The 13,196-nt window shown below is 35.8% G+C and overlaps 2 non-coding genes across 2 annotated transcripts; both read right to left on the reverse strand.

Annotated features, from left to right (window-relative positions):
• Positions 1-3,111: 3,111 nt before the first annotated feature.
• On the reverse strand, positions 3,112-3,193 carry TRNAS-GCU (transfer RNA serine (anticodon GCU)). The gene has a single exon. It is a non-coding gene; the product is annotated as a tRNA-Ser (tRNA).
• Positions 3,194-11,202: 8,009 nt separating this feature from the next.
• On the reverse strand, positions 11,203-11,284 carry TRNAS-GCU (transfer RNA serine (anticodon GCU)). The gene has a single exon. It is a non-coding gene; the product is annotated as a tRNA-Ser (tRNA).
• Between the last annotated feature and the right edge of the window lie 1,912 nt (positions 11,285-13,196).

Genomic DNA, 13,196 nt, shown 5'->3' on the forward strand with positions numbered 1-13,196 from the left:
TTTTTATTTTTGGTTAGTGCACCATTTTTCATTTTCTTAATCTAGTTTAGGAGAGATGGTTCTTGGAACAAGCTTCGTAGAACTCACAATTAAGTAGGGGTGTCAATGTGTGGCTTGGGGTTATTTCGGAGGTGAAAAACATCTAGTCCAAACACGGCCTATTAGCAAAATAACGGTTTCGGGCTGATTTCGATTTGGTGTGGTTTGGGTTCGGGCTAACGGTTTATATTCGGGTTGACTAATGGTTTATGATATATAAGAAAAAGAACAAGAAGAAACAATTGAGCATCCTACAACAAAAACGAAAATTATATGAAAAGCAAAGTTGCTATTGGTCAATTTCTATTAAAAAAATCCCACCCATCCTATAGAAATCAAAAACTTAGATATTAACTATTTAGTAGTAAAATGACTATTTGATCTTTGAATTCATGCTTAATTCTTTTAATTGTCTATACCAACTACCTTATGGTAATATAATTATTTAAATACTATTTAATGTAAAATTACAAAACGGGTTATAACGGGTTGTAAAACTGGTTCGGTTCGGTTTCGGGTTGGTGCGGGCTCCACAACCCTCAACCCAATTACGGCCCATTAAGGTTCGGTTTGGGCCTGTTCAGGCTATAACGGGTCGGTACGGTTCGGTTTTAATAGTTCGGCCTATAAATTGACACCCCTACTATTGAAGTATGATAGAACAATATCATGCATAGGAAGGAAGTATTGAATACAAAGATATAAATCATAATTTAGTATGGGTTTTTCGGTTTTAGATTGAAAGCACCAAATTCAAAAATGTACTATTAGCAAGATTTTGATTTTGATCAATTCCATTTTTGGACTGGTGCCTTTTAGGTTTGGATTTAAGGTTTGAATCAGTTTTGAGATCATTATCAATCCATTATCAATAGTTTCAGCCAGTTCTAAATTAAAATTTATATTTAAATTTTCGATGTCTTTTTTAGCATCATACCCAGATAAATGAATCCGGATCAAGTTCCAGGAGAATAACGTATGTACTTTGTTAAAGTCTTGAACCATACATATTGTTCGCCCTTGACAGGGAGGTGATCCACATTCTAGATAAATCAACATCTTTATAACATGTGAAAAGATAGGTTGATTTTTAAAAATAATTTGGTTCGGCTAGTAGTTTGATCCATTCATTTTAGGTTAACAGGTCATTGAGAAGTTGGATCGAACCAACCCTAAAACCGACAAATTGTTCAATCCTCTTCCTATGCCCTATCCAATAAATCTCATGTTGAAAACTCTTTTTATTGGGTGAGTTTAAGTCTTACCTCTGAGATTTCTCATCTTATTTTAGACTTTCATATTATTAAATTCTCTTATATTTCTAAGTCTTGTAATATTTTTGCTAATTGCTTGGCTAGAAGACCCAATCGGTTTAGATAGTTTCGGCATTGGTGGGGTATCCTACCTTGTTTTGTTGTCTCTCCCTCCTTTTTGTATATTGACTTGTTCCTTTAATGAAAATTTCATATTGTTGACTAAAAAACAAAGGAAATCTCTAGTTGAGCCGGTTTGATTGTTAAAAGACCAGTTCGATTTCAAATTGACATCTCTACCCGGTCACAATTTTGAATGTGAATAGATCGAAATGATGTTTGGCGCCAACCTACATGCTTGACTTGAGTGTTATTTTGTTTTATTTTCTTTTGGGTATTGTTTTGATTTTTTTGGTTTTTGTTATTTTTGATAAAATTGTTTTGAATTTTCAACCTTCATTAATTGAGGTTGGTCCAGCGGAAAATATATTTTTTAATTTTCATGGTCATCTACTTCCCTTTAGTTGGTAGTAGCATGAACGCGGCAATTAGAACCCTAAAAGGACAAAGCTCTTGGGTATCAAAATGGACCCTTCGAGATTGATTGACTATTGAAAATTCAGTTTTTAGGCAGGATTGATTGACCGTTGATGCTTTATAATCATTTAAATATTTTTAAATAATAACCGTTAATTATTTATAAACTAAGTATTTGTTCAGTTGCTAAAAATTAAAAAAAAAATTAAAAAAAAAAGAACACCCAAAGATCTCCCAGTGTGTCGTTTTCCAAAATCATATGTGCCACACAATGCTTAGTAAGTGTTGTTCCAAAATCAACAATTGGTTCATATGGTGAAAGGTCATAGCTCAGAGATTACCCTCTCTTAGTAGAGCCTGTTGTGGGGATATTTTCACATTAGCTAGCAAGTTTTTGGGCTTTAGAATTTCCTATGTTCCTAGGAATGCTATTATAAAAGCAGATGTCTTAGCCAGAAAGGCCCTTTTGGTTGAGAGCCCAAAAAAATGACTTGGTTCCATTGGGTGGCTCCTCCCTCCCTCCGCCCCCCCCCCCCCCCAAAGCCTCTTGCTCTTCTTAATGAAAGACAAAAAAAAAAAAGAAAAAAAGAAAGTGTTGTTCCAGTACTATTCCAAAATCTACCACCTTTGGTCTAATCACCTATTGATGCCTTTGCTCCAAAATTCTTTGATTTACAGCCACAAGAAAAGTGAGAGTGAGCTAACTTTTAGGGGTCGAGCAGCCACATCCGAAGATCAAGTTAAACAGAGAAAACACAAGTTTTTGGGAGTTTAATGACTGTTACCAAATTTCTATGAAATGATTGATAATTATAACCTTGCCTGATGATGATGGACCGTCGGATGCATGTGGATCACTACTTCTCTCTCAGTTAGGTTGACTCATCCCATTTGCCCAAGTGTTTGGAGCAATTAAAGATGGCCATTAGTGCAAGAACACCTTTTCTAAAATCCCCGACAAACCGACGGGATACAAGTTCCAGTCGGATATACTCGACATTGGGAGATATCTTGATATAGACAGTGCATTTAATGATGTTATGGAATACACTCATCGTAATGTTAATGAGGTAAATTTATTCAATATTGTACTCACTATTGGTTCCATACTGAAATAACACTCTCATTTGTGGTGCAAACCCAAAAAAAGAAAAAAAAAAGTTGGATGCTAGTGAAGAGCACCAAGGTTTTGGTGGACAGAGCCCATGAATTTTCCTGCTCTAATTTTTGGTTATCAAAAGATTCAAAACCATAATTAAATTTGGAGAAAAAGAAAATATTACGTCGCCTAAGAGATTCGAACTCTTGCGGGGAAACCCCATGTACTTAGCAGGCACACGCCTTAACCACTCGGCCAAAGCGACGCTATGTTCATTAAGCCAAGATAAGAATGTATATTTTCTTCTTAGATTCCAAGAATCACTAGATATTAGGGAAAATTACTACCCATATTTCCTTTAAAATATTACGTAAGCTAAGCTGTGGATTGAACATCCTATTATACTATCATATTACCAAAGGTATCAATCGGTACAGTTTCGATAATTTGGTACGATGCCAACTTTGAATACCGAAATCAGAACCATACCGTACCAAATTTAAATGGTACGGTATGGTTTTGGTATTTACAAAAGCGGTTCGGTATGGTTTCGGTATTAAATCTGTATGGGAAAATGGTTTAAACACAATATCTAGTGCGGTACAATTTTGGTACGAATGAACTTATGCCACTAAATTGTGATCAACCAATCGATAGAATTTGAAATTAACAAAGATAAAGCAAGTAAATCTAATTAATAGAGACAAAACAAGTAAATCTAAGAAAAGGAACAAATGATGAAACGAAAAACTGAAATAGGGAATTAGGGATAAGGTAAATATAAAGTGTTCTAATTGTAAAATTACAATTTATATCTCTTAATTTGGTACGGCACAAATTCGGTACATACCGACAGTATGAGTACCTAAAACCGGAACTGTATCGAAAAAATTCGGTTTCAGTACTGTACGGTACGGTGCGGTTTGATACGGTTAAACGGTTTCGATAAGCAATTAACACCCCTAATTACCATTAGCATAAACTAAAAAGACATTTCTACATTTCTTTTTCCAAAATACCATAACCTATTCAATTCATTAGGTATTTAAATCATAAGAAAGATATCCAAAATTATACGTATTATTCATAAATACAATATCAATTAATATAATAATTATCATTAATTGAGCACGAACTCAAACGGCGTAGTTAAATTTCTCTTTCTCAAAATACCCTTCCTATCTAATTCATTAGATGTTTAAATTATTTAAAATAATGTTTAAAATTGTAATTATATTAAGGAAAAAATGTAGCGGTACGGTCATGAGAATACACTGGCTGAACGCCCCGAATTTTGGCCCTCCATTTTATTGGATTTAATCTCATGCGTCAATTTTTTTTTTTTAAGAATTTAATGCTTAATTTTATGAAACCGTTTTCCGCTTTTCTTGTAAACGGTGAACTTTCGCTATGATTTCATCAATATCATAGAAATCTGGTGTGGAGTTTCAGTGACTCAAATTTCTTTATTGGTGATGCTCTATAAACAAGGAATTTTTCTTCTTTTGTTCTCGGAAGAGTTCTTTTTTAAATTCAAAGTGGTTCATCACTTCATTGTGTGATAAACTGATAACTGTAGTTTTATTGCTGTACTAACTGTATTGCAGAGGTTGCTCTGTTTCTGGATAAAAGTAAACGAAGAAAGAAGAGATACAAAGAAGCCATGGAAGATTGGGAATTGGAGTATTGGCCACATAGGATCATTCACCAGGAGATTTACAATGCAACAAAGGGATTCTCCGATGAGAATATAATTGTGATGGGAGGCAATGGCAAGGTCTACAAAGGTGTCCTTGGAGGATCAGAGGTCGATATGAAACGAATTTGCCATGAAACAGAACATAGAGTTAAAGAGTTCTTAGCCGATGTTTCAAGCTTGGGGAGACTGAAGCGCAGAATTTAGTCATCTTTTCCCTAATTGTTTCTCATTTGAATTCTTTCCATATTATTCACTCATCTCATTTGAATTATTTCCATATTATTTGCTCTTCTCATTTGAATTCTTTCCATTTGAATTCCTTCATTCATCATTCCTTCAATTCGAATTCTTTCCATACAATCATTTCCATGTATTATATTTCCATACAAACATTTCCTTGTATTGTATTTCCATCTTTTATATCTTTCCTTTATTGTTCATAATTACCTATCAGCATGGGATGTATGCTGTCTATATATTTGAGGTTCTCTCATATGAAATTATTAAACCATTTTCTACTACTGAGGTTGTGTCTTAATATGGTATCAGCATAAACACGATTCTACATCCTTATTCACCACGTCTTCTTCTTCCTCTTCTTCTACCTCCTCTTCAATGGCTACCAATACTAAGTTTGTTGATTTGGATTCCTCTTCTCCATTTTTCCTTCATCACTTGGACAATCCGGGTGCCAATTTGGTCACCCAACCATTGAAGGGTGATAACTATCTGACTTGGCGACCTGCTATGCATATGGCCCTTGAAGTGAAAAACAAACTTCAATTTATTGACGGCTCTTTTTCAAAACATGTTTCTGATTCAGTTTTGCTTTCTCAATGGATCCGCTATAAAAGTATGGTTTTTTCATGACTTGTCAATGCTCTTGTTTCTGATATTGCTCATAGTGTCCTTTATACTTCTACTGCTCATGAGGTTTGGGACGACCTTGAGGCTCGTTATTCTCAACAAAATGCACCTCGCATTTTTGAAAATTCGTCGTGCCATTTCCACCCATCAACAAAGCACGTCTTCATTGGCTTCTTATTATACGGTTCTCAAAGGACTCTGGGATGAGCTTTCTTCGTATAATGATCTACCACCTTGCACATGTGGTCTTCTAAAGAAGCATTCTGATCTTATTCATAGAGATCAGCTTCTTGAATTTTTTATGGGACTTAATGATTCCTACGGTTCACTTCGTAGCCAATTACTTTTGATGGACAATCAGGGTCAGAGCTAGGGCCAATTAGGGCCAATTAGGGCGGGAATGAGCTTGGCTTGGCCCTGTAGGGCTTAGGGCCAGGGACAATAATCCTTGACCCTGAACTAGGGTCAGGGTGGGAATGGGCTCAGATTATAACATATAGGGCTGGGCTTGGGATTGCAAAAGCCCGGCCCGGCCCAAAGCCAGTTGCAGCCCTAAGCTGCGTTTGTTTGCAAAAGAGGGGTGGGAAAAGAAAACAAGTGGGCCCCACGTGTAATGGGGTGAGGGAGAAGGAAAGGAAATGAAAGGGTTTTGTGGAAAAGTGAGTGGTGGGTCCCACTTTCTACTTTTCCAAACTTTTCTACCAAATTCTACCAAATTTGTGAAGTTTTAAAAAGCCTTGGTGTGGGAAAGTTAGGCTGCCACCTCATTAGACAAATTTCCTTAATTCAAAGAAGCTTGTCTCTCACTTTCTCATCACAAGCAACCAAAACAATATACACTTTTAGGAAAAGTAGAATTTTTTTTTTTTTTGGAAGAATTTTTCCACCCCACCTTTATTCCAGCAAATAAATGCAGCATTTGCAGAATTTTATAGGCACCTCAACATGTTCCAAGGGATAAAAGTGGCCAAAACGGCTCTAGAAATTTCTCATCTATTTTTTGCAGATGATACGTTTCTCTTTTGTCGAGCTGAAAAGGAAGATGTGCTTGCAATTAAAGCAGCAATGAAACTCTTTTCTGATCTCACAGGACAAGAGATCATTTTGCAAAAAAGTGCAGCCTATTTCAGTAGAAATGTGCCGAGAGAGAAAAAAACTGCGCTTCTAGGGATTATCGGAATAAGTGAAATGAGAAAAGATGCTATGTACCTTGGTACAAACTTATTCCATGGGAGATCAAAAGTAAAGAATCTCCAATTTATCTTGGATAGAATGATGAGAAAATTATCCATGTGGAAAGCGTCTAATCTATCTTTTGCATGAAGGGAAGTCCTAATCAAATCAGTCATGCAACCACAATCCATCTACCACATGCAATGCCTCAAATTCCCACAAACTCTGTGTTCCCAGATTGACTCTATCTGCCAACGTTTCTGGCTTGGAAACCCGGCAAAGAAAAAGCCGTTGACTCTTATCTCATGGAATCAATGCTGTAAACCAAAAGACCAAGGAGGTCTGGGGCTCAAAAAAAGTGCTAACATGAACGAAGCATTACTGCTCAAACAAGGGTGGAGAATGTTAGTAGAAGAAGAGTCCCTGTGGGCCAGGGTTTTGAAGGCAAAATACTTCCCAAAAACATCTCCCTTTGATCCAAAAACAAAAAAGAAAAAAGGACCGTGGACGTGGAACAATATATGTGCCATTCTGCCAACCCTACAACAGTTGGTGATGAGACGGGTGAACAACGGGAAAAACACTTCTTTCTGGTTTGATCCATGGATTACAACCACCACAAATTATCTTGTAGGGGATCCGCAGTTAGGTCCCTGGCCAATCAATTCATCAGTAGAGAGCGTACTCAACTCACAGACCTTCAGAAACAGGAATACTCTATCCATCTTTCTCTCTCTCCTAACTTAATGCTAACCACAGGAAAAGATACCTGGATCTCACTGGTGGCTTCTAGCGGGGTCCTAACAACCAAATTGGCTGGAGAAGCACTACAGAATATGAGTCCAACCACAACTATTCTAGGGAGCAAGACATGGTGGAAACTTATGTGGAAATTACCAATACACCCGAAGTTTAAGGTCTTTTTCTGGAGACTATTAAATAAAGGGCTGCCTTTAGCCACAACATTAACACCATGGATGAACACTTCACCACTGTGTAGGCTGTGCAACCAAACCAATGAAACTTATTGGCATCTATTCATCTCTTGTGAATGGACCAAAAGAGTGGGCTGCAGGAATGTTGGGACTCATAATAGAAAATATCACAGCACAATCAGAATCCATTCTTGACTTATGTGAAACTATGACTCGAGCATGGGGAATGGATAAAGCAACAACAAAATGGACAATGTCGGTCTTCATCATCACGTGCTACTTTCTATGGAAAGGAAAGGAATAATGCTACTTTCTCGAAGAAAGGGCCAAATTGTGAAAATATACTTCATGCAACTTCTAAATGGATCCGGGAGCTCCAACTCGATCCACTTCAGAGGGCGGATCCAACCCACACACAACAGATTTTAGATAGGACTCATGAGAGTACAACTATATGCATATGCAATTACAATAATACTTGTCCTTTACCCATGTTACTATGTGCAGGCGTATGCAATCCAGAACTAGACATGGCGGCATGGAGTGTAGGGATCATATGGAATGGGAAAATACAACATCTAAATAAAGGAATTATCAACAAAGGGACGAAAGTACAGGTCACAATACAGGGGATACTAGAAGGACTCAAGGCTGCGGATCAACACAAAGTCGAACTAAAGGAGATTTGGTGCAATGAAGAAAACTTAGCCAACTTCTATCCCGAGATGAAAACTTTAAATTGGCCCCTAAATCTTATACCTTTGTTGTTTGTTCTAAAAGATTGTATTAAGACCCATATTACCATGTTTAAGTCCTCTACTATCCAGAAAACATTTGCATGCATAGCTAATTTAGCTCTTACAAACTATAGTATGCATGTATGTAGTAACTGTGTTGCTTAAGTTTTTATAAAAAAAATTTCTTTTAATATATAAAAAAAAAAAAAAAAAAAAAAACGCAGTCTTTAGGAACCTTAAAATGAAAAATCAGGGGACCAAAAAAACTCTCAAATTTCAATCGAAAACGTCGAAAATTGTCGAAACCTAGTTCAACCAGTTGGTTCATGAGAAAAAAATTCTCAAATTTCGTGGAAATCTAAAACTTTTTCTTGCAAGGTTCTTAGCTTTCCCAAATTTTTATTTTTTTTTCTTCATGTTTTTCCAAATATTACGACAAACACCAGTCCATTAGGACTTCCTTATCCAAATTACGCATTCCCTCAGACTAATTATCTTAGGCATATTGATAATCAAACTTATAAAGTTATAGTTGTCGATTATCTTGACAACCATATGCATAAAATCATGAAATGTTTATATTCGTTGGTTGGAGGAGAGGATGTTATATGCATAATATTACTTAGCTCATAGGATGAATCCATCGATGCACTCCTTTTAACACTGAATTGTATTTTCTTTTTATTGTCAATTACTTTATATTTGATGTTTTAAAATTAAAAATTATATATTGAATGTTATATACTTAAATAGTTAAGTTTATAGTATACCTCTTGGACAACTCTCCATTGATGTTATGTACATTGAATGACATATTTACATTGATGTTTTTAACAAAATACAATCAATGTGTTCTTTACACTTTAATTAGCTTAAATGCAAACTCTCACCCTATACTCCATAAAATTTATCGAAATTTGTACAAAAAAGTCTTAAGTTTCTTTGAAAATTTTCAGTTTCTCATATAGGTTTTCCCTAACAGGTCATAGAGAAGTTGGATTGAACCAGGCCCAAAAACCGATAAATTTTCCAATCCTCTTCTTATGCCTTACCCAATAAGTCTCAAGTTGAGCCGGTTTGATTGTTAAATGACCGGTTCAATTTCAAAATTGACACCTCAACCAGGTCATAATTTTGAATGTGAATAGATCGAAATGATGAGTTGATGAGTCATGTTTTGCGCCAACCGACATGCTTGACTTGAGTGCTATTTTGTTTTATTTTCTTTTGGATATATTGTTTTGGTTTTTTATTTTATTTATTTTATTTTTAATAAATTGTTTTGATTATTTTTTTGGTAGAGAATTGTTTTGAATTTTGAACTTTCATTAATTGGGGTTGGTCCACCGTTAGATATTTTATTTAATTTTCATGGTCCTTTACTCCTTTTTAATTGATAATAGTATGAACGCGGCGACTAGAACCCTGAAAGACAAAGCTCTTGGGTATCAAACATGGACCCTTCGATATTGATTGACCATTGAAAATTCTATTTTTGGGTAGGATGGATTGACCGTTGATGCTTGATAATCATTTAAATATTTTTTAAATAATAACCGTTAATTATTTATAAACTAAGTGTTTGATCAGTTGCTAATAGTCAATACTTTACAATTACAACAATAACAATCCAAAAATAAAAAAATAAAAAATTGGGACAGTAAGATCTCCTGTCATTTGGGATAGAAAAGATAATTTCTCGAATGATATGGTAAAGGGTGTCAATTTATACTGTGCATCATTTTCCAAAATCGTATTTACCTCACAATGCTTACTAAGTGTCATTTCAAAATCAACAATTGGTTCATATGGTGAAAGGTCACAGTCAAGCCTGTTGTGGAGGATATTTTCACATTAGCTAGCAATTTTCTGGGTTTTAGAATTACCTATCTACCTAGGAATGCTATTATCATAGCAGATGTCTTAATCAGAAAGGCCCTTTCAGTTGAGAGCTCAAAAGAATGACTGCGTTCCATTGGGTGGCTCCTCCCCTACCCCAAGCCTCTTGCTCTTCTTAATGAAAGACATAAAAAAAAAGTGTTGTTCCAAAACCTACCACCTTCCATCTAATCACCTAATGATGCCTTCGCTCCAAATTTCTTTGAATTACAGCAACAAGAAAAGTGAGAGCGAGCTAACTTAGGGGTCAAGCAGCCACATCTGAAGATCAAGTTAAACAAAGAAAACACAAGTCCTCATTTGGAGGAATAAATTCCTAAGCAAAATAGAGTTGCTAGGTAAGTTTTTGGGAGTTAATGACTCTTACCAAATTTCTATCAAATGGTTGATATTTATAGCCTTGCCTGACGACGATGGTGATGGATTGTCAGATGCTCGAGGATCATTGCTTCTCTCTTAGTCAGGTTGGCTCATCCCATTTGCCCAAGTGTTTGTAGGAATTAAAGATGGCCATTAATGTGACAACACCTTTCTCTGAAATCCCCAACAAATCGACGGGAAGCAAGCTCCAGTCGGATATACTTGACATTGGGATATCTCCTGATATAGACAGTGCATTTTATGATGTTATGGAATACATTCATTGTAATGTTAATGAGGTAAATTTATTCAATATTGTACTAACTATTGGTTCCATACCGAAATAACACCCTCATTTGTGGTGCAAACCAAAAAAAAAAAAAAAAAAAAAAAAAAACGTTGGATGCTATATGGGTAATTCCTGCAAACTCTCCCTCTCCCAACAATTTCATTTCCTAGTCGCCAGCAAAGAGCACCAACGTCTTGGTGGACAGAGCCCATGAAAATTTCTTTTGGGTAAAAAGCCCATATACTTGGGTTAGGCCCATGCCTAACCTTTTGGTTATCAAATCCATAATTAAATTTGGAGAAAAAGATAATATTACGTCGCCTGAGAGATTCGAACTCTCGCGGGGAAACCCCATGTACTTAGCAGGCACACGCCTTAACCACTCGGCCAAAGCGACGCTGTGTTCACTAAGCCAAGATAAAACATTAAAACATATATTTTCCCTCTTAGACTCCAAGAGTCACTAGACATTAGGGAAAAATTACTACCTATATTTCCTTTAAAGTATTAAGTAAACTGAGCTATGGATTGAACACCTTATTATACTATCATATTACCATTACAACAAACTAAAAAGATATTGCTACATTTCTTTTTTCTAAAAATACCATAACCTATTCAATTCATTAGGTATTTAAATCATAAGAAAGATATCCAAAATTATACTTATTATTCATAAACACAACATCAATTAATATAAAAGTTATCATTAATTGAACATGAACTCAATGTACATGGTTAAATTTCTCTTTCTCAAAATACCCTATCTATTCAATTCATTAGATCTTTAAATTATCTAAAAATAATGTCTAAAATTGTAATTATATAACTTCTTTTTTTTGTCAAATATTCCTTTTCTCTCTTAACTCCTCCTTTATGAAACAACTAAAATCTCCCTCCCTCCTCAGTCTCTACAATTCTTGCTTGGAATTCCACCATAGTCTGAAACGTAATTAATTTTCACCAGCTTATATTCCTTCATTATAGAATTAATTTTCACCAGCTCATATTCCTTCATTATAGAATTAATGCCCAACCCAAAAAAATTAAAAATTAAGAAAAAAAAAAAATGATATTCAAGAATATATCATACATGCATGTCCAAAAGCCAAAACAAATATTAAGTGTTCACTGGCCCGCAATTTGGACTTAAAACGAATGGCTCCTCAGATAAGACAAGATATATCATCTGATTTTGTTCTGATGTTGGTCTATTTAGGTTTCACAAAATGATCATGATCTGATTTTTGAGAAGACAACTTGGGCTTTTCTAGAAGTGTCTGAAATCAACCAAGCCAAAATTGAGTGATACGGAAAGATTTCTACCCGACCGGGTCTGACCCGGATGGGGCTCCACATGCTAGTTAGTCGGAACAGATGCCGATCATCCATGACCAAAAGCGTAACATACGCCATATATACAACAATCATCATTGATATAGAATATCAACTTAGCAGCTGATCAAATGGGACCAATGACAAGGAAGCATGATCCTAGGGGAAACAACAGCTCTCGTCGGACTAACTTACCAAATACATAAAAGGTAACACTTACAATATAAAAGCATAGACATACCCCTCCGGTAAGCATCCAATATATTCTGAGTATAATCTTGTGTAGCTTTGGCACGAAACCTCACTCTATTCATCATCTGACTTTGCCATTGGAGGCGGCTACCCGGCATACAAACCGACCCGCATCTAACCTTTCTTGCAGGACTCATCGTCCCGGATGTGAGAGGAGGCTTAGTCGAATCCAGAAGTTTAACTGTGACGCATCACTGGGCAACTTTCTAACATCAAAACTAGAATCGAACTGAAATCATTTGGTCTTATATGCTTCTTTTCATCAATTCATGTGTCCAGTTTATTAAGATCAAGCATGCTCTGGTATTCCCCTCCAATACGAATCAAATGAAAGCAGAAAAACAAGTAATTCTACAAAGACATTGATTATAAGATTTGGCAAGGATCAAGTTCGACTCAGTTTTTACATGGTTAAGCTTAATTCTTAATCGGGTTCAACCGTTCAAGAAAAACAACCCTTCATATGTAGCACCTCCTCAACCATTTTTTCCTGAACCGAATGCATATAACTTAATAAGAAGTTCCATCCATGAACATCAAGGTGCCTCAGACCACTTGTGCTACAATGCCATCCACACTTTCCATTGCGTCTTCCAAGAAAGACATCCATAGTATCTCCAGAAATTCATTCACAATTGTCCATCCAAAGACAGACCTAACTGTTCCTTCTCGATTTAACAATTACATAATCATTAAGGAAAGACTTTAGTTTTCCTCTAAAA

Source organism: Hakea prostrata, chromosome 5 (assembly GCF_041222555.1).
Source record: "Hakea prostrata isolate BN-2017 chromosome 5, UWA_Hpros_2, whole genome shotgun sequence".
Taxonomy (NCBI): Eukaryota; Viridiplantae; Streptophyta; class Magnoliopsida; order Proteales; family Proteaceae; genus Hakea; species Hakea prostrata.